The sequence below is a fragment of the Nicotiana tomentosiformis genome, chromosome 8, assembly GCF_000390325.3.
Source record: "Nicotiana tomentosiformis chromosome 8, ASM39032v3, whole genome shotgun sequence".
In the NCBI taxonomy this organism is placed as follows: domain Eukaryota; kingdom Viridiplantae; phylum Streptophyta; class Magnoliopsida; order Solanales; family Solanaceae; genus Nicotiana; species Nicotiana tomentosiformis.
Genome location: NC_090819.1, coordinates 80,188,205 through 80,210,787, shown reverse-complemented (window position 1 = coordinate 80,210,787; position 22,583 = coordinate 80,188,205). Strand labels below are relative to the sequence as shown.

General features: G+C 38.1%; 1 non-coding gene across 1 annotated transcript; it reads left to right on the top strand.

Annotated features, from left to right (window-relative positions):
* Positions 1-4,909: 4,909 nt before the first annotated feature.
* LOC117277872 (small nucleolar RNA R71) lies at positions 4,910-5,016 on the top strand. The gene has a single exon (XR_004508208.1). It is a non-coding gene; the product is annotated as a small nucleolar RNA R71 (small nucleolar RNA).
* The last annotated feature ends 17,567 nt before the right edge of the window (positions 5,017-22,583 follow it).

Here is a 22,583-nt window from a genome sequence, read left to right as displayed (position 1 = left end):
ATGGCGTCCGATCTCCACCCGATCAGCTAGGTTGCCTTCCCACATATGTCGTGTGGGTTGGCTTTTCCGATTCACGAATATTATCAACCTCATCCCAATTTAGGGGAATAACCACAACCATATCAATATTTCAATCTCATCCCAAATAAGGGGAATAATCACAATCCACCCCTACACCGACACGTGTAGTTTTGGGTATGGGCTTTATGACCCACCCTTCCTCGGTTTGCTAATAATACTTCCAAAAACATTTTTGGTTTGCACACGAGGTAACATAGATACAAATTTAATTACGTCATCATCTTTCACATTGTTTAAATCTTCACTAGTATTTTCAACCAATCACAACAATAATATTTCCTTGGCTCTTTTGGCCATTCACAATATTCTTTATTCATGTCACGATGACTGTATTTCATATTTCACACTTTCATATCTTCCCTTCCATGGATCATCATCATAAATATCAACATATATAATATTTCGGAAATCACAACATTAAGTTCATTAGTTATGACTTTAAACACAATAGATTTTTTTTCAAGAAATGGAGTAAAATGATTGGCAATCGAAGCGCAAGTTAAAATCATAAACAAGTAGCACACCATTTATTCTTGAAATACTTTTCCCCAAAAAGGGCAATATACAATTTTCACTCACAAATATGTAAGAACGCAAAACACATCGAAAATACATGCAAAGCATAGCATTAGTTAAAACAGGCACATATGGGAATCACTTGAGTACATAAACTTTTAGGCAATTCTATTTTCGAAGTCAATTTGGAACAGTTGAATCAAAGCTTATTTCATAATCTTTCTCACATCATTTCATTTCATTGGCACCACTAGCCACAAGTATAACTTTCACTCTCGGCACATTGGCCACACTTTATATCCCTAATTCACTAATTTCACTTCCAACCATCTTTATAGATTATCAACAATAAGACATTTTCAATCAAGACTTTAGGTACATATATGAGCAATTAAGAGTCTTAAGCATATTGAGTTTTTCTCATACAATTTGGCATACTTGCTTTCATTTGAAACACGACTCAAAGCCATAACAGTTTAATACGTAACCCATACTTCGAACATATATACTTTGACATAAGGCTCATTCGTAAGAGTAAAGTGTAAAAGGGATAACCCGGAACATAGGAATTAGGAACTTGAGCAACCATACTTGAAACTTACGGGAACATTATGGGATTCGATTTTAAGAGAGTAGTTTAGTAAACATACCTGAAATGCGCTCCTTAATGATACTACAATGATCCACTATACTAAGAAACTTCAATCTACAATAACAACATCCAATGGGAACAACATTAGTAACAAATCTCATAGTTTAGGCCCTTTAGGCATTTTATCAAACACTTAGTAGGCATGAATATCTACATCTCATAACCATAGAATTAGTTCATTCAACTACTATCATTTACCAACAATTTATCCCGCCATCATTCTTAAACAATTCATGACTTCCAACATCACATACATGGCCATCCATCCACACCCAACCAACAAAATTCCATCAAATAATCACCTTTCAATCTTTACAATGATTATGTATTTAAATTGAGAACTTATGGCTTCCAATCACCATACTATAAATTCCAATACTTAATTCATACCCATATTCCCATAATATATCCATACATGTAAGTCTAAGGGTGTAGGATTACCTTTTGGAAGAAATATTGCAAAATCCTCCTTTGAGTTCTTGAATAAATTTCTTAAAGCTCTATGCATTTTATGGAGGATTGAGTTAGTTTTAGGGTGGAATTGATGGAATGAAACACCAAATTAGTAGGGATTGCTCACCTTGAAGATGGGGGGAGTTGGAGGTCTTGAGAGAGTGAAGGAAAACCTCAAATTTCGGCCAAGAGTAATGGGGAAAAATGAACCCCAAAATGAGTATATAGTATTTCGGGCACCACAGGTGGCGTGGGGCGCTGGTTCCAGAACCAAAATGAAATCCCACTGCCAGGTATAGCTCCCCACGCTACCCTAGGCATTGGCGATGGGAAATTGTTTCTATTTATCCAGGAAATGGACATAACTCTCTCATACGATGTCCGAATTCGACGATTCATTTTGCTATGGCTCCATAATTTCCATACGGATCTAATGCTTCAATCAAAACTGAATTTGGAGATAATTTGTTTAATTCTACACCACTTATGCTTGAAGCAACGATGTCGAAACATCCTAGAAATGTCCAAATTAAATTCTGAGCATACGCCCGAGTCCAAAATCACCATCCGGACCTAACGGAATCATCAAAACTCCATTCCGAGGTCGAATACAAAAATAAACTCAAACTTGGTTATAGTACAGCATATGAAGCTACTCAAGACTTCAATTAATTGAAAGGAGCGCAGATGTTCAAAATGAAAAGTCGGGTCGTTACAAATACATAACAATTAGGTGGGTAAAAGCATATATTTGGCTCAACAAAGAAATGCCTATATCACTTCCAAAATTGAATAAACTACTATTTCGCTTTGAAAATACACAGGGCAAGTTATAGACATCAAATGCAATGCATAGAATATACAAAACCTCACACACACATGACACAAAACTCACTCAAGATTGGACTATCAAGACACTCTAGTCAAAGTAGTTAAGCAAAGTTAAGATCATACAATTTAAGGTATTTATACAAGAATAAAAAACTGAGCCTAAGCGTCACAACTAAAACACTTACTATTCTCAAGGTATAATATAGTCATGAGATATTGCCTTCAATTCAAATCATAGCACAAGGTTTCCTACTTTTAAAAAAATAAAAACTACTACTAACTACACCCGGTTCAAACAAAACCCTTAAAAAAGTACCGCGGCCCAAAGAAAAACCAAGGGGGAATTATTATACTACCTACAAACAAAATCTTTGTCTTTTTTTTTCTTTCGACTTTAATCCCTCAAGAAACCTGTCGATGATATTCATCGTCGAGAAAATCGAAAATTTTAAGAAATTTATGATTTTTTTGAATTTTGTTTTCTATCTCTACCTACTAAAACTAACAAAAAAAGAACTAATATACATACATACATACAACATATCCCCCACCCCACACTTTAAGTTGTGGCATGTCCGCGTGACATACAATTAAAAAGCATAAGGTAGAGAAAACTTCCCTGAATATCTAGTTGGGGTGTGAGTCGAAGTCGGGCTCCATTCCTCGCACCCAAACTAATGCACACATCCATGCAGACATCATCTTCTCAGCCTTTTTAGGGTACACTCCACACTTATCTTTCTCACTCACTGCAACATTCTCTTTTAAGCCCTTCATTTTCCATTCAACATTTGCAGCTGGTTTTCCTTTTTGCACCCCCATTTCTCCATCCATCTTGAAAGTCACATTCTCCCCACCCACTCAAAGCAAGAATTTTCTCTCTTGTATATCTAATATTGCTCTTCCCGTCGCTAAGAATGGTCTTCTTATGATAAGGAGAGCCTCTTTGTTTACCTCCATATGCACCACTATAAAATCCATAGGAAATATGAACTTATCCACCCAAACTAACACATCTTCCACTACCCCTCGGGTATTAAAGTCATTTGGTATGCCAGCTGCAAAGGTATTTGTGCAGACATTATCTCTCCAATCTCTTTCTCAAGTTTTCTGTAAATAGATAGAGGCATTAAATTAATTGAGGCACCAGAATCACATAACGATTTATCAAAATTAATAGTTCTTAAATAGCAAGGTGTAGTAAAACACTCTAGATCTCCATACTTTTGTAGGAGTTTATCTTACAATATCGCATTGCAATGCTCTGTGAGCTTGACCACTGAGGTCTCCTCTATTTTCCTCTTCTTTGTAAGGATCTCCTTCAAGAATTTGGCATAAGAAGGCATTTGTGAGAGAACTTCTGTGAATGATAAGTTTGCATGAACCAATTTCAGAACATCCAGAAATCTCTCAAACTGTTTGTCCATCTTTTCTCTACATAGTTTTTTGAGGGAAAGGTAGCGCATACATATGTTTGCTCTCCTCATGTTCCTCCCTTCTCGATTTTTCTTCCTTCTTCTTTTTCTCAGCTTTCATTGGGCCTTTCTTCTTCTTGTCATCATCACTTTTCAGTTGCTCCCCACTTTCTTTTTCAAGTATTACCTCTTTTTGGATCGGGGTGGAGTTTTTCAACACTTGCCCACTTCTCAAGGTTACAACATTCATTGTTTCTTTGGGATTTCTTTCAGTATCAGTAGGGCGAGTTCCTGGAACCCTCTCAGATAATATTGTTGCGATATGTCCCACTTGCTTCTCTAAATTTCGAATTGCTGCCCCTTGTACTTCAAATCTTTCATCAGTTTTCACAATGAAGGCCTTTGTGAGATCTTCTAGACCAGGCTGATTGGGCTATTGAGGCTGAAACTGCTACCTCGGGTGATTCATAAAATCAGGAGCTCTTTGTCCCTGAAATTTGGGGTTGTTTTGTTGCCATGCATTTGCAGTACCCCCAGGTGAACTCCATGAAAAACCGGGGTGCTTCTGACCCATTGCATTCAAGTTGTAATTTCCCACAGCATTCACTTCCTCAGTTGAGGCTTGACACTCATGAGTAGGGTGTCCTCTTCCACATATATCACAGGCTGCATGAGGCTTATTTTGTATTGTAGCCAAGGTCAGTCTCCTTATTTCTTTAGCCATATCATCAAGATGTACTTGCATAGATATGTTAACATCAACTTGGTGAACACCATTTGATCTCCTTCTTTGAGCACTCTCAGAGGGCCACTGATTAGCATCTTCAATAACTCATCAAGAATTATAACTATCTCCTCTGGAGTCTTCTTCATCAAAGGGCCTCCAGTTGCATTGCTCAATGTTCTACATGACGCCGGTGTCAATCCATCCCAAAAGTCTTGGAGTTGCATCCAGAGTTCAATTCCACTATGTTGACACTTTCAAACAATCTCCTTAAACCTCTCACATGCTTCAAAAATAGTTTCAGTCTCTTTCTGACAGAAGTTATGGATCTCTCTTCTAAACTTACCCGTTTTATCTAAGGAAAAATATTTATCAAAGAATTTTCTGGTCATCTCCTCTCATATTCTGATCGATCCAGTTGGAAAACTTTGAAGCCACTTCTTTGCGTTATCTTTGAGTGTGAAGGGGAATGCCCTTAAGTACACTGCATCTTGTGACACAACATTATATTAAAAGGTATTCATAATCTCCTCGAAGTCCATTAGATGTGTATTTGGATCTTCGTTAATCTTCCCCATGAAGACACAACAATTTTGAAGGGTTTGGAGCAACCCTTGCTTCAATTCAAAATTGTTAGCTGCAATTAGAGGTGGTCTAACACTTGATAAGCCTTGATTGTAGACCAGTCTAGCATAATCGCCCAGTGATCTCCCAGGCATAAGAGCTATATTTCTGAACTGGTCTGCAGCCAAGGGTTGATTTTGAGCAATTCTCCGACCCTTCTCTTCTTCATAAATAATCTGTGCTTCTCGAATAGTTACTTTCTTAGCATCCCGTGCAACTTTTTCCCATTGTTGGGCTGCCTCTCTTGCAGCCAAATCTACATTATCGTCACCGTTTCCAGCCTTAAGTTCTTTGGTTGAGGATTGCCCAACCTTTTCTAACGTCTCGGCGAGATTTCTTTCCTTCCTCAGTTGTCGCAGTTGTTTTTCTATCTCTGGCTCATATGGTATCACTTCTTTCACAGAAGATCAAGTCATGAATCAATCTTAACCTGTAACCTACGCACAGTCAAAGAACACCAACCGTAAAAAGGGGGAAAAAAGAATTCCTGAATTAGCACTACAAACTATTTCAAACACTATTGATTGTCAATCCTCGGCAACGATGCCAAAATTTGACGAGTGCATAACACATACTTAAATTCTGATCGCTAGTCAAATATAGTATAGTTGAATTTTATAAGATGTCTAACTAAAATTAACTAAGAATTCTAAAGCTATTGACTAATGACAATCGAAACAAGGACTAAGCAAAGAAGGTTATCAATGGGAGAAGATAGGGTTTTGATAGGATAGGTGTAAGCTAATTGTTCGGGATCTAACTCTAGATAATTCACTTCTAAGGTTCAAGTGAGTCTCTCAAATTCACTCAATTATTAGTTCAAACGTTCAGCAAAAACTCCTCTCTCGATTAAGTTTTATACTCACAAGATTAACCAATTTAAGCACGTGAAGATATGCAAGAATGCGTAATGGATTGGTCTTTAGGAAAACCTCTTTCGATTATTCTCCTAACTAGGTTTAATAAATGATTCAACTAGCCTCTTTTGATTACTTAGAAGAATCTATGAACTCAACCAACAATATAATGCAAAGATATCACAAGTTATGCCTCTCTTGATTACATGAACAAGTGAATATAGATGCAACAATTAATTCATCCAAAAACGATTCAATACATAAAACTAGAGTTATAATCCACAAACAATCATCAATACACCAAATCCATCAAACCCAAAATGGAACTACTCCATAGATATGGAGCAATTCATCACAAATAAAATTAAAGTATAGAAAAACATAAATTCAATCCAAACTCAGGTCTTGAGTGAGGAAGAAATGATGAAATACGTGTGCTCGTGTTCTTCCAACTCCCCCTTAGCCTCCTTAGGTCGAATATGTGTCCAAAGTCGAGAAAATAACATTTTTCATGTATTTATACCAAGTAGGGACAGGCCCAGATGAAATCACCTTTTCCTAGCCGAAATAGGATATTTACTCTGTAAAAAATACACAGGCGCGCCGCATGGGGCGACGTGCCATGCGGGGCATTAGTGGGGAAATCCAGAGAGCTCAACATATGTCAGGCAACAGAAAATAGGTAGTCGCGGTGCCCCACGCACTGCGACAGTGGGGTTTTCTCAGAATGCAGATCAAACTTCGATTTTTGACATCCAGAATTGGTCCTCGACCCACGAACACGATCCCGGCTTAGTCCCTTGGGCTTTTGCTCAGACTTCAAAGCTCCAAATAGTTCGAATTCATTCCATAACATCTGCATAGCTCAGAAAAGGGTCCAAGTCAACCCAAAAGCTTTCCGAAATGAAACTAACCAACCCCGCAAGTCATAAAATCATAAACACATATATGAGAAGCATAAAAGGGGGTAATGGGACACAATTGTACAAAATGACCGATCGGGTCGTTACTTACTAGGTCTAATAAATCCTTTATCAAGCAAATCCTGCAAATGCTCCTTCAGTTCCTTCAACTCAGACGGGGCCATGCAGTATGGTGGAATAGAAATGGCTGATTGTCCGGAGCCAAGTCAATACATAAGTCGATATCTCTATCGGGTGGCATCCCCGGCAAATCTGCAGGAAACAACTCTGGAAACTCACGCACAAATGGTACTGAATCCATGGAAGGAACCTCTGCGCTAGAATCACGGATATAGGCCAAATATGCTAGACATACCTTCTCGACCATACGTCGAGCCTTCACATAAAAAATAACCCTACTGGTACAATGGCTAAGAGTCCCATTCAACTCTAATCGGGGCAACCCCGGCATGGCAAGGGTCACCGTCTTGGGGTGACAATCCAATATAGCATGATAAGGTGACAACCAATCTATGCCTAGAATAATATCAAAGTCCACCATATTAAGAAGTAGGAGATCTACACTAGTCTCAAGGCTCCCGATAGAAACCACACACGAGCGATAAACATGATCCACAACAATAGAATCTCCCACAGGTGTGGACACATATACAGGAGCACTCAAAGAATTATGAGGCATAACCAGATATGAAGCAAAATAGGATGACACGTAGGAATAAGTAGAGCCAGGATCAAATAGAACTGAAGCATATCTATGGAAAACTAGAACAATACATGTGATGACGATGTCAAATGACTCGACTTCAAGTCTAGCTGGAAATACATAAAAAAAATAGGGATGGGCCCCCACCACTTTGACTTCCGACTCTCTGACGACCTCTAGCTGGCTGGCCTCCACCTCTAATGGCCTGACCTCCACTTCTAATGGCTTGACCTCTACCTCTAATGGCTTGACCTCCACCTCTGGTAGCCTGACCCCCGCCTCAAGTTGGCTGAGCAGGCGGTGAAGCAACCAGTGATATAACCATATCGCGAGAACTTTGTTGCGGCATGTTGCTCTATGACCTAGGGTAAAATCTAGCAACGTACCTTAGATCTCCACAAGTATAACAAGCCATCGTCTACTATGACTGTTGACCCTGGAACTAGCCCTGTCAATCTGAATAACCACCCTGATAACTCTAGATCGGAGGTGCACTAATAGTAGAGATGGTGCACTATAGGCTAGCTACTCAGGATAAGGCACATAAGGACCACGACTACCCGAAGCACCGTGGGATGCCTGAAGCGCCGACTAAAATGGCATGGGAGAATATCCCCTACCAGATGAACCCCTTCCTCCAGACGAGGCAACACTGAAACTATCAAAATGACGAGGCCTCTTCTCAGATACCGCCCCTTATCCTGACCACGAACCATCTCGATCCATCTAGCAATCTCTACGACCCTCTGGAAAGAAATATCATCTTCGGTCGCCTTGGCCATCTATAGCCTAATACTGAAAGTAAGTCCATCAATGAATCTCCTCACTCTCTCCCTGTTAGTAAGGAGTAAGATAATTGTATGGCGAGCTAGGTCCACAAATCGGGTCTCATATTGGGCAACAGTCATGTACCTTGCTGAAGGCACTCAAACTACCTGCGGTACTCCTCTCTCAGAGTGAAAGGAATAAACTTCTCCAGAAATAGCTGCAAAAAACTAATCCCGGGTAAGTGAAGGTGAACCAGCTGGCCTGGTCAATACATAATCCTGCCACCATCTCTTAGCAAAACCGGTCATTTGGAACACTGCAAAGTCAATCCTATTGGTCTTAACAAAAACCATGTTGTGCAACACCTCGTGGAAAATGTCCAGGTAATCATGTGGGTCCTCATAAGGTGCACTACTGAAGTGAATAGGAAAGATCTTTGTGAACTTATCCAATCTCATCAATCCCTCAGAAGACATCGGGGGCCTCTCCCCGGTCTGTGCAGCAGCAACATGCTGAACTACCCCAACTGGCTGGACTGCTGGAGTTAAATATATAGGAGCCATCTGCTCCGGAGTGTGAGTAGCAGGAGTTTGTGCTCCTCCCCCAGCCTAAGAGATGGATGGTGCCACCAAAAATGCACCGGTTTGGGCCACACTCTCCATAAGGCCCACTAAACGGACTAGAGCGTCCAGAAGCATGGGAGTGGCTATAAATCCCTCTAGGACCTGAGCGAGTCCAACTGGTGCAGTCTGAGATGGGATCTCCTCCTCATGATCAATCTGAGGCTCCACTATGGGTATTGTTTCTCGAGCTCTAGACTCAGCTCTACCTCTACCCCGGCCTCTGGCTCGACCTCGGCCTTGGCCTCTACCCCTGGTAGTGGCTGCAACATGGGGCTCCGTCTCCTATCTGGCTGTAGATGTTGTGCGTGTTCTCACCATCTGCAAGAGAACAAGAATGGAATGATTCAAACATTAATGATAGAATAAAATCACACGACAAAGAAAGAAATAAGTGATTTTTTTCCTAAAACTCCATAACCTCTAGAAGATAAGTACAAACATCTCTGTACCGATCCTCCCGACTCTACTAAGCTTGTTCATGACTCGTGTGACCTAAGCAACCTAGTGCTCTGATACCAACTGATTGTCACGGCCTGGAATCCCAACCTCGGGATCGTGATGGCGCCTAACATCCACTTGCTAGGCAAGACAATGTGAAATAGGCAACTGACCAATTTTAACAGTTAAAAACAAAACAATGACATTCAACGGGAAATAAATGCCAAACGCAACACAATGCGAATATAAACCACGTGATACTAAATACTCCCAGAAATTCGGAGTCATGAGTACACGAGAAACTAGAAGTCTACAAACATAGTCTGAAATAAATACAACTGTTGGAAAGAGATAAACAGTAAAAGTAGGAAATGAAAGGGGACTTCAAGGTCTGTGAACGCCAGCAGATCTACCTCAAGTCTCCGAAGTGAATGTTATCCGAGTTGTCGCACCTCAAGCACTGTTAGGACCAATACCAGTATCTGCACAAGAAGTGCATAAGTGTAGTATGAGTACAATCGACCCAATATACTCCATAAGTGTCGAGCCTAACCTTGACGGGGTAGTGACAAGGCGATGACAAGACACCTACATAAAAACTTTGTAAAAGTATGTATAAAGCAGAAAAATAACAAGAATGATAGAATATTAACTGTGAGGGAACATGCGAAAGGGAAAAATATTATAAAAACGGCAAGTACGAAATCATGAAATAACATCCTCTGAATTAAGCAATAGTATAACTAAGTGAATCTCCAAAACTGAAAATCAAATTAAACAATGATATGAAAATGGCATGGCATCACTCTTCGTGTGTTTACTCTCGTCTCCACCATATAATATCATGAATATAATGGCACGGCATCACCCTTTGTGCTTTTACTCACCGGCACGGCATCACCCTTCGTGCTTTTACTCTCAATCTCTCAATATATGATAATGAATGCAAATAAGACACGGAAACACCCTTCGTACTTTTCTTTCTTCCTCACCAAGCAACAATATAAATCTGAATAATAAAAACAAGGCGAATAGTTTCACTCCAAATTTGGTTCCATGATATCAAATTTCAATTCCAAAATATTCAACATCTTTAAAATAAGCAATAAATGCAAAACGATTAATTAAAAGAAGTAATAATCTAACCTAAGCTAACACAATTAACGAAAATATAATACAAAGAAGTAATTTCAGCCCGCATGCTTTAACCCAATGACAATGCGTAGGAACCCGTCACCTCACATATACGTTGTCCCCACACATAAAATATGTAGCAAATAGACCAACAAGTCCTAATCTCTCAAGTTAAGATTAATCACGACACTTACCTCATTCTGCATTCAAATCAATGTAGAACCGCGGTTTTTCCTCTAGAATTAGCCTCCAAACCAATCAAATCTAACCAAATATAGTTCAAATAATTCAAAATAAGCTTTAGAAACTACCCACGAGTGAAAAAGATTCAATCTTTAATGTTTTTGAAAAAGTCAACAAAAGTCAACCCTAGGCCCGCTTGGTCAAAATCCGAGATTCAGACCAAAACCCAATTACTCATTCACCCCCGAGCCTGGTTATGTGATTAGTTTTGAAATTCGACCTCAATTTGAGGTCCAAATCTCAATTTCTCAAAATCCCCAATTTCTACCTAAATCCATAATTTCTACCATAAAAAAGCATAGATTAAAGGTTACAAATCAATGGGTGTATATGAAAATGTAAGGAAACAAGTTAAAATCTACTAACCTATGAAGTTGGGGTGAAAAACCTCTTCAAAATCGCCTCTAGGTTGAGCTTAAACTTGAAAATGGTGAGAAATGGGAAGAATCCGGATTTTTGGACTGTTTTAATCATTGGCGTTAGGTCTTCTTCGCGTTTGCGAAGGACCTGACGCGATCGCGAAGTAGCAGCAGCCAAAGGCCTACATTTTCGCTAGCCACTCTCCGCGTTCGCGAAGTCTTACTTCCCCCTGCCTTCATGTTCGCGACCCAATGAACGCGTTAGCGAAGAGTAACTGACAGGCTCCCTCCCAGGACCCTATAACCCTACACGTTCACGAGAGAGAGGACGTGTTCATGAAGGGTAAACCCCCAACTACTTCGCGTTCGCAAAGAAGAAAGTCCTCCCCAACCCAGATTCGCCTTCGCGATCGCAAGAGATGGTTCGCGATCGTGAAGCACATGACATCAGATATCAGCAGCAGCCAAAACCAGCAATTCTTTCTATATTCAAATGGTCTGTAGCCTATCCGAAACTCACCAATCCATTTGCGCTCCAAACAAAATATGCACACAAGTGTAATAAAATCATACGAACTCATTCACGCGATCAAAACACCAAAAGAACATCTAGAACTATGAATCAGACATCAAAATGCATGAAAGTTTCAAAGAAACTCAAGAACTTCCAAATTCACAACCGAGCGTCCAAATCCTATCAAATCAACTCCGTTTTACACCAAATTTTGCACACAAGTTTCAAATAGTAAAATGAACCTATAACAAATTTCAAAACCGAAATTCGAACCCGGTAGAAATAAAGTCAACCTACCGTCAAACATAGAAATTCTTTAAACATTCAAGTTAATAGTTTTCAACAAATCACGTCAAATTAAGTTAGGGACTTTTTAATTTAATTTCGGGCATATCCCAAGTCTAAAATCACTATACGGACCCACTGGGATCGTCAAATTACCGATCCGGAGTCATTTACATAAAATATTGACCGTAGTCAACTCAAGTCATTTTTAAAGCTAAAAATCATGTTTTCTTCAAATTTTCACATAAATGAATTTCGGGGGAAAGAAAATATTGACTGTGCACGCAAGTCGAAAAATACAAAATGGAGCTAATCGAGATCTCGAAACACAGAAATAAGGGCTAGAGCTCAAAATAACCTATTAGGTCATCACACTAAGGCAAGACATCTACTAAAACTTGTGCAGTTATATACATAAAGAAACTGAACAACAAATAAAACATCAAAAGTAACAACAGAGTAGGGACATGTAGAAAGGGACAATGAGCAAAAACAATAAGCGAGAATCACTCTCTTTCAAAATAAGTACCGAAAGCATCAAGTCAAGTTCACATTTCAAATAACAAGTCAAAGCAAATAAGTCAACAATTTGCACGGTATCACCCTTCGTGCTTTACCCCCATTCTCAACATATATCATAAATGAAAGTGCACGGCATCACCCGTCATGCTTTTATCCTCATCCTCACCATATACCATAAATACAAGTGCACGGCATCGCCCTTCATGCTTTTACCCTCATCCTCACCATGTAATGTAAATAATCATGGGCACGGCATCACCCTTTGTGCTTTAGCCTCACGTTCACTCAAGCAAGATATCAATATGCAAACAAGGCACAACAACACCCTTCGCCCTTTTCACTCTTCCTCACCAGGCAACAACAACAACACCAATACCAAGCGAGGTAGGAAGAAAATACACTTCATCAATAGTACTGAACTCCGCTCGTCGTACAAAACATTTTCCTCAATTAGAGGCAACAACCAATTATAAGTTTCATATTCTCAACACCCAATATTGCAATAATTCAATATAAGAAACAACTTGAAAGCGGCTAGTCAAAGAATAAGCGATCTATCTATGGCATGGAAGGCATAGTAAATGAAATAACTTGGTATAATTAAGGCAAATTCCACTCGCATGCTTATCCCATAGCAAACGCATATGCACTCGTCACCTTGCATACACATAGTTCACCTGGCAAATAGACTCGATTCTATCTTAATTCACTCAAATCAAAGTTAACTACGATACTTACCTCTTTTCACAACCAATCAATAATCAACCACGACTTTTTCCTTCGAACAATCCTCGAAACCAACCGAATCTAGCCAATTATCGTTCAAACAATTAAAACCAAGCTTTAGAAATTACCCACAAATGAAAAAGGTTCAATCTTTAGCTAAATTAAAAAGGTCAACAAAAGTCAACTCCATGCCCACTTAGTCAAAATCCGAGATTCGTACTAAATCCTGGTTACCTATTTACCCTTGAGCTCAGTTATGTGATTTATTTCGAAATTCGACCTAAATTGGAGGTCTAAATCTCAATTTTACAAAATCTCTAAATTCTACCTAAAACCCCTAATTTCTATCTTGAAATTCATCGATTTGATGTTAAAAATTCATGAAAAGTAGTTGAAGTTGATTGAAAACTAGTTAAAGATGCTTATCAATAAATTTTGAAAGAAAAAACTATCAAGAAATCGCCTCTATGAAGTCTAAGGTTGAAAATTAGTATAAAATGAGCTAAGTCCCATTTTCCCCAACTTTTACCGAGTTGTAGATGTCGCAATTGCGAACAAGTTTTCCAAACTTTTACGCAGGTGCAGATGTCGCAATTGCGAACTCTTGTTCGCAATTGTGATATCCGCAAATGCGAACAACTGATCGCAAATGCGATCACTATCACAGACATGCATAAGTCAAAAATGCGACATATTCATTGCATTTGAGAATAGCCCCCTAATCACAAATGCGAGTAATGCTTCGCAAATACGAAGTTGTTCTTACTATGCACTATGTCGCAAATGCGACTTTGAGATCGTAAATGTGATCCCAGCCCAGTCCGCAAAAGCGAACTTTACTTAGCAAATGCGAAGTTCCAGCCCCCAGCCCATGTTCGCATTTGCGAGCCGGACATTACAAATGCGAGGCTCGCAATTGCGATCAGGTCTTCACAATTGCGAGACCTGCAAGTCTACGCCAGCAATAGTTATGCATCAGGTGTTCCAAATAAGTCCGTAATGCATCCGAAACTCATCTGAGCCCCTCGAGCACCAAATCAAACATGTACATAAGTGTAATAATATTATACAAACTCACTTACTAACTCAAATTATCAAAATAACATTAAATATCAAGAATCGATCATCAAAACTCAAAATTTTCAACTCAAAACTCACTTTTGTCAATTTCACATAATGCGTCGAAACGCGCACGGGTCACCCAAGACCCCAACCAAGCACACATACAAGTCCAAAAATATCTTACAAACCTATCAGAATCGTCAAAATATTATTCCGAGGTCGTTTACCAAAAACTATTGACCGTGGTCAACTCTTGCCTCATTTTAAGTCCAAAATCATGTTTTCTTCAAAAATTTATATAAAAGCTTTCCGATAAAAAGGACACGGACCACACACATAAGTCATATAACATCAAGTGGAGCTATAAAAGGTCTTAGAACACAAAAATAAAAGCTAGTAGTCAAAATGACCTATCGGGTCGTCACAGTTATTCTGGGGGGCGTCTGTTAGTTGACCTTCTGGTCCCGTTCTTATGAGTTTATCCGGGTTTTTTTTATATTTGTGTTGTCTTCTATTTACTATTCGTACATGTTTATAGTGAGTGTCTTGTCATAACCTCATCACTAATTCATTGAGGTTAGGCTCGGCACTTACAGAGTACATGGGGTCGGTTGTACTCATATTATACTTCTAGACTTCTTGTGCAGATCCCGGTGTTGGTCCTAGCGGTGCTAGTGGAGATTGCTCGGGCCTGATCTATCTAGGAGACTTGGGGTAGAGCTGCATGGCGTTCGCAGTCCCTGAAGTCCCCTTCCTATCTTGTTTATTGTTTATTTCATTTCGGACAATTGTATTTTATTTCAGACTTTATTTGTAGCATATTCCTGTCGCTCATGTACTTGCGACTCCGGTTTCTAGGATTAGCATAGACAATGTTACTTATAGATTTATTATATGTATTTCAAAGTATTTTAGACTTTAATTCTTAATATTTTATTTTTAAATTGTTAAACTGGTTAATTCTTTAGCTAATGTTGGCTTGCCTAGCAAGCGGATGTTAGACGTTATCACGGCCTCGTGGTTGGGATTTTGGGTCGTGACACTTTCTATCCTTAATTCCATATATACCATATCAATTTTTTTAATTTTGGATCATTGTATTTGAAGAACCATTAGTGTTATGGACTTTTGTCACCCCCCCCCCCCTATCACTCTCTTGTATTCTTAACTATTTTCTTAGTTATTTTTTCTAATTGCCGAGCGTAGTTTTCAAATATTGTAAAAAAAAATTGATAAAAAAAAATATTGATTGAGTAGGAAAGGAGTTCAAATTAATATAAAATTAATTATAATTCATATACATAATGGCAATTATATTTTAAACTCTAGATGAACTAAATATTTAAGGCTTTAAATTATACTATAGTATATATTTTCACTTTGACTTTTGTACAATTCTTTTTACCTTTTGAATAAAAAATATAAGAACTCTGTCTCCTTTTTAAAAAAAAGTCCTTTGCAGTTAAAGATTGCCCACCCAATCTAATTCCTCCGAAGATAGAAGTTTATTCTTATATATTCTGAAATATTATTCTTTTAATTCTTGTGATGGAATGAAGTATTTTTAATATATTTCCTATATTTGTTGTAGGCTAAGCCTCTTTGAGTATATATGTACGTTTATATGGTTTGACTTATTGTTTAAAAGTAATCTAAGAGAATAACGATTGATTGCATTATAGATACTTTATACAATTTAAATACGGACACACTAACACACAAAATTTAATTGATTTTGGAGTTCTAAATATTAGGAAAATAATTAAATAATTATTCCTAAATATGAGAAAATAATTAAAATAATTATGTTATCTAGTGTGAAAACTATTTTTAAAGGGTAAAAAATACGAACAATATTTCACTACATACTTCGTGCTTTTAATATGATACTAGTTTCTATGAACGTGCGTTGCACTATAACAATTGCACGTTGATTTTCGAGCGCTAAAATTTTGACATTCATACTTTTCATGTAAATTATCAATTAATTATTTATAAATATTAAGGAACCAAAAATTAAATTTACCTAAAATATTATATATATATATATATATATATATATATATATGAATGAATGAAATAGTTGATGTGAAAGAAAATGTAACCATTTTCAAATGTTATTACACTTACATTATACTTGAATTTAAAATAATTCGACATCACGTCTGAACCTGCAAATGATATATGTATTAATAGTATAGACATAAAAAAACATAATCATATCTTACCTAATACTTCTTTATATACGATATTTTTGGGTTTGTTCCCTTATGATACTTTGGCTGCTTGTTATGATTTGAACTCTTATTGTCGATATTGATATTCCTTTTGAAAATGCGACATATAATAGTCAATGTAATAAAATATGTTGCATCAAATATAGTCCAACGCTTGAAAATGTTTGACTATGTGTAAGAGGATATCATTCATTTTCTGTGGTAAAAGTTGAATTTTATATAAGGTTCCCCATAAGTATTTCATCCCAAATAACTAATTCTGCTTCCTAATATTTAGCACCACCACTCTATTATATTGTTGGCATCTTTTTTGTCCTTTGATATAAAAAAGAGTTGTTACAAATAGTATTATAGAAAGAATAAAATGAACATAATCTGCTCGTAATAGTCTAGAAGTAATATTCCTACATAACATATAAAAAGATCAATTTCAGAATGTGTGCATGCGATATACATTGAAAGAAACTAACGAACCTTTGAACAAAAGAGCAGAAGCTGAATAGTATTGCTAGAGAAATTGCCTATATTTGTAATCTTAGAGCTCCACATGGAGCTAGGAACATAGTACAACAACTTATGTTTTAGCAATAACTTTATGCTAGGGATGCTATTTGAGTAGCAAAGATGTATTTGGATAAAAGTTGTGATCGCTTAGCTATGGTTATGTATTTCTTCATGGTGATTTATAAAATAAATTTAATTACCAAAAACAGATCAATTTTCATTTTTTTAATGCAAAAAGACTATTATAAGACAAAATTAGAGCAATATGAAAATAGAGCAATTGAATTTTTCTAAAATATTTATTTCATATTTTCTCAGAAATAGTTCACAAAGTTTTAAATGACGTCCTAAAGCTGTACAATCAAAATTTTGATTTGTAAAATATATTTCTTACATCAAAATTTGATTTTGAATCATTTGCAATATATTATAACTATTTGATTCTTTTGACTTTCTTTCACTCCAATATTAATTTTATATATTATCATTCATTTGTTTACAACACTAATCGCAATAAATGAACAATAATGTCAAAAATTGAATTAAATGTAGTTATATTCCTGCAGTATTTTTTTTAAGCAACTATACCACTCGGCAGCACTTGCCTAGTGGCTAATATATAAATAAAATCCCAAAATGGGTCCAAAGCTTACAAGATGTCCAAACCAAAATAGAAGATGCATGAAGCTACTAGCTATTAAAAAGATAGAAAAGCTAAAATATAATGAACTAGCTATTACAACATGATAAGTTGAATGTTTCCTTCTCCTATTAGTGTATGTGAATCCAATTGTCATTGGCAAATACCAAGCAACACCTATCAAGCTCTCACCAGGCGTCAGGGTATATTGTCCATAGGCTAAAATGAATTCCAAACATCTCCACCACAGAGTTGAAGCCAACATAGTCTTCCAAGTGTAGGTACTATATGATCTCCATATGCAGTGGACTGATTTTGTCCAACTATTAATCATGTGCTCACTCATCAAAATTAATATGTAGGAGAGGAGTCTGGCTTTAGGCAGGCTTTGCAAGGTAAAAGTCAGGCTTGAGCTAGCTTTAGGAAGGCTTTTCAGGGCAAAAGCCAGGCTTGAGCTGGCTTTAGCCAGGCTTTGTAAGGCAAAAGCCAGGCATGAGCTGGCTTTAGGCCGGCTTTGCAAGGCAAAAGCCAGGAATGAGCTGGCTTTAAGCAGGCTTTGCAAGGCAAAGGCCATGCTTTGAAATTGTTCCTTTTTGTGATCTTGTAAGCTCAGATCCTTCCCTACTAGAACCTTTAATGTAGACATTATTCTAAACATTGCTAAACCATCCTCAGATTGAGCATGAAAGCATGCTAATACCACTGAGAAATGATTCAACAATCTTCAAAAATACCATATGATGGTTTCAGCATTTTCCTTAGCATTTGGACATATCAGAAGTAGGATATATTGTACCATCCCACACCTGCCTATCGCATTTTTTCTGTACACTATCAAAGAACCCCCAAAATTGGAAAGTACCTTAATAGCATACTGACATGCAGGTTTGTGCATAGTCCAATCCTTTGAAGCCATCAGTCTGGGGTTCTTCTCTTTGCTATCCTAACCCTAAGGTTAGGTGATTGAGATTTGTCTAAATTGATCAACCTCTTCCCTGCACTAGGTAGTTCAAAGAATGAATGAAACTCAGATGTACCTGCAAAAGAGAACACAATGTTAGCTATAAAATCCGCCATTGAGTTGCCTTCTCTAAACACATGTTGAAAGATCACATTGAAGTCGTCCTTCATCTCTATAATTTTCTTCACATCCTGTGCAATTACCCATGGAGGATCCCATTCCCCTTCTATCGCCTTCTTCCTCACCAATGAATCAGTCTCCAATAAGAGAGGGTGAAGATCATGCTCCACACAGTATTCCAACCCTTGAAGAATAGCCTTAGCTTCAGCTACCACATTAGTTGTCACTCCCAGGTCTATTGCCCTAGCATACACCACATCACCTTCATCATCCCTCACAAAAAGCCTAGGGAGCTAAGTCCAGGATTGCCCTTTGAAGCTCCATTAGTATTACATTTGTACCAACCATGAAAAGGAAGCTGCCATGTTACTCTTGTAGTGATCAATATAGGTTTATATACTTCAAAGTATTGAATCATGTATGGCCATAACAATGGAATATTAGGGATCCAAGCATACATCACCCTTGCCAGTTGATGCAATGTCCTATTTATCTCATGAATCACCCTATTTGTGGACACTGAACCACCATGTTTACCTGCATTTCTTCTCTTCCAAAGCTCCCAAGTGATGATAGCTGGTACTGCTTGAAATAGTGGCTTTAATTTTGGGCAACACTGAGCATACCACCAATGCCTTATAATCTGCTTCAATTGAATCAATTGCACAGAAATTCCAGCAGCCCCCATGAACAAGTTCCATACCTTAGAGACAGTAGGACTTGTGACAAATATATGCTCAATGGATTCCTCTTGGGGCTACTGACAACACCAACACCTAGACATCACCATTTCCCCTTGCCTCCTCCACATGTCATCGGTGGTTATTTTCTGCCTCCACAATCTCCACAAGAAGAAGGATATCTTGAATGGCAAACCTTTAATCCACATTAACTTGAATTCCTGATTAGGATCAGCCCTATGCCTTAATATTTGCCAAGCACTCCTAACACTGAACTTGCCTGAAGGAGTTGGCATCCAGTATGGCCTATCCCAATATCCTTCACTGCCTTCATAATGCACATTTAGCCTTATATGTTTTGTAATTTCCTTATTGAAAGTTTGATCTAGCAGTTGAGCATCCCATGCTTCCCCTTGTCATAGTTCTACCACCTCCTAAAGATCTTCATTGATTGGAAAGTCTTCAGGTAATACGTGATAAAGTGCACCCAATCCAGTCCAATTTTCATGCCAAATATTAGTTGTTCCACTCTTCAATTCCCATACGATCTCATGTTCTACTTCTTCCCTAGCATTTGTCTCCAAACATGAGACCCTCTCCTAAAATGCACCACTGTTAGTAGCTCCTTCTTGCAATACTTATTCCTCATGAAATTAGACCACAAAGATTTTATGGTCCTAAACCTCCAACATAGTTTAGCAAACAATGCCCTTGAGACATCATATAAGGACCTAAAACCTAGGCCCCCTTCCTCTTTAGGAAGGCAAAGATTTTGCCATGAAGGCTAGTGTTTGTTTCTCCCTTCTTCCTTTGTGCTCCAAAAGAACCTAGAAAAGTCTTATGTAGATGCCCAGGATGTTGTTTGGAGGATCAAGGACTGATAACATGTGAACTGGCATACTTTGCAACACACTAGAAATGAGTGTTGCCTTTTCTCCAAATGACAACAGCTTTCCTTTCCATGAATGCAATTTAGCCTCCACCTTCTTGATAAGATCCTCATAATAGTCCTTCCCCATTCTAATGTAAAAAATAGGACACCCTAGATATGTGAAGGGGAATTTACCTCTTGCAAATCCTGTAATAGCTCCAACTGCCTGAAACAATCCATTAGCAACCTTTGAATGCATGTAGTATGAACTTTTATCTTTGTTGATCATCTGACGTGATATCTTCTCATAGTTCCCCAACACTGCCATAATCTTGCTCAAAGATGGAGGATGAGCAGATGCAAAGATTATCGTATCATCAGCATATGCCAAGTGGTTTAAAGGATCAGACCACTTAGGCATTCCAAATCCCACAAATGACTTGTCTTCAAAGAGCTTATTCAAAGACCTGGAAAGTACCTCAGCTGACAGAATGAACAATGCTGGAGATAGGGGATCCCCTTGTTTCACACCCCTTGTCGACTTAAAGAACCCTGAGGACTGCCCATTCACTAATACTAAATACCAGTTATTTGACATCAAGTTCCACACCATGTTGATGAAGTGTTCAGAAAATCCCATCTTCCTTAACACATGCAATAAGTACTTCCATGAAACCCTATCATAGGCATTAGCCATATCAATCTTGATCACCACATTAGCTGGCTTTCCCCTTAACCTTATGCCAGTGACAATTTCTTGAGTCAATAAGATGTTCTCAAATATACTCCTACCCTTTACAAATTTGGATTGATTAGGAGTTATTAGATATGGCAAAAAACTCTCCAATCTGCCATGTAACACCCTAGACAAGACCTTGTTAATGAAGTTGCTCAAACTAATAGGTCTTAAGTCAGAGAAGGTCTCAACTCTAGGTTTCTTGGGCAGCAACACTGGATTGGTGTGAGTGATGGATTTAGGCAATGCAGCTCCTCCATAGAAGTGTAGCACTATGTTGTGTATATCAGCACCAATAACATCCCAGCAAGTTTGATAAAACATGCCAGTGAATCCATCAGGACCACTAGCACTCTCCCTACTAAGCTCAAAAACTGATGCCCTTACTTCTTCAATTGTTGGCAATCTGCTAAGTTCCAAATTCTGATCCATAGTGACCATTGAAGGTACATTATTGAGCAAGGAAAATTCAGAAGCATCACCTTCATTTGTGAACTGTTTTTGATAGAAGTCCACCGCAGCTTTAGCCAATTGCTCCTGGTCTTCAATCCATACCCCACTGCCACTTTTGATCCTATTCAGTTGTAATGTCTTTCTTTTTCCATTGACATGATTGTGAAAGAAACTTGTATTCCTATCTACTTCAGCAAACCAAGTCATCCCAGCTTTTTGCTTCCAATACTGCTCCTCAATACTCAAGTATTTCTTCAATTCAGATTGAGCCTTTTGAAGCACAATCCTATTCTCAGTTGTAGGCTCTTCTTCAAACAACATCTCCTTCACCCTAACAATGTCCTCCAAAATAGCCAATTGCTTGAAGATATCACCAAATATTTCCCTACTCCATTTTGAGAGTGCTGCCTTCACCCTCTTGATATTCTTCTTGAACATCAAAAACGGATCCCCTATGAAATCAGCTTCCCAGTTCTGCCTCACCACATCCATAAATGTATCATGCTTTGTCCAAAAGTTCAAGAATCTGAAAGGCTTGACAAAATTGATTGTCTGCACCCTACATGTCATTAGCAATGGTGCATGATCTGATCCAGTTCTGATTAGATACTCAACTTCAATAGTTGGCAACATGTTCTGAAATGGAAAATTCACAAAAATCCTATTGAATCTCTTGAATATACACTCAGCATTGGATCTCCCATTCCACCATGTGAATGGACTTCCTTTGTACCCTTGCTCAAACAAACCACAAGAGTTTACACAAAATACAAAATCCTCATATTCAGGAGGGTGTACTGGAAGTCCCCCTATTGTCTCATCTTCATGCAATATCACATTGAAATCCCCTCCTACCAACCATGGTAATTCCATATCACTTGCTAAGTAGTACAAGTGATCCCACAAATCTAACCTCTCAATTGCTGAA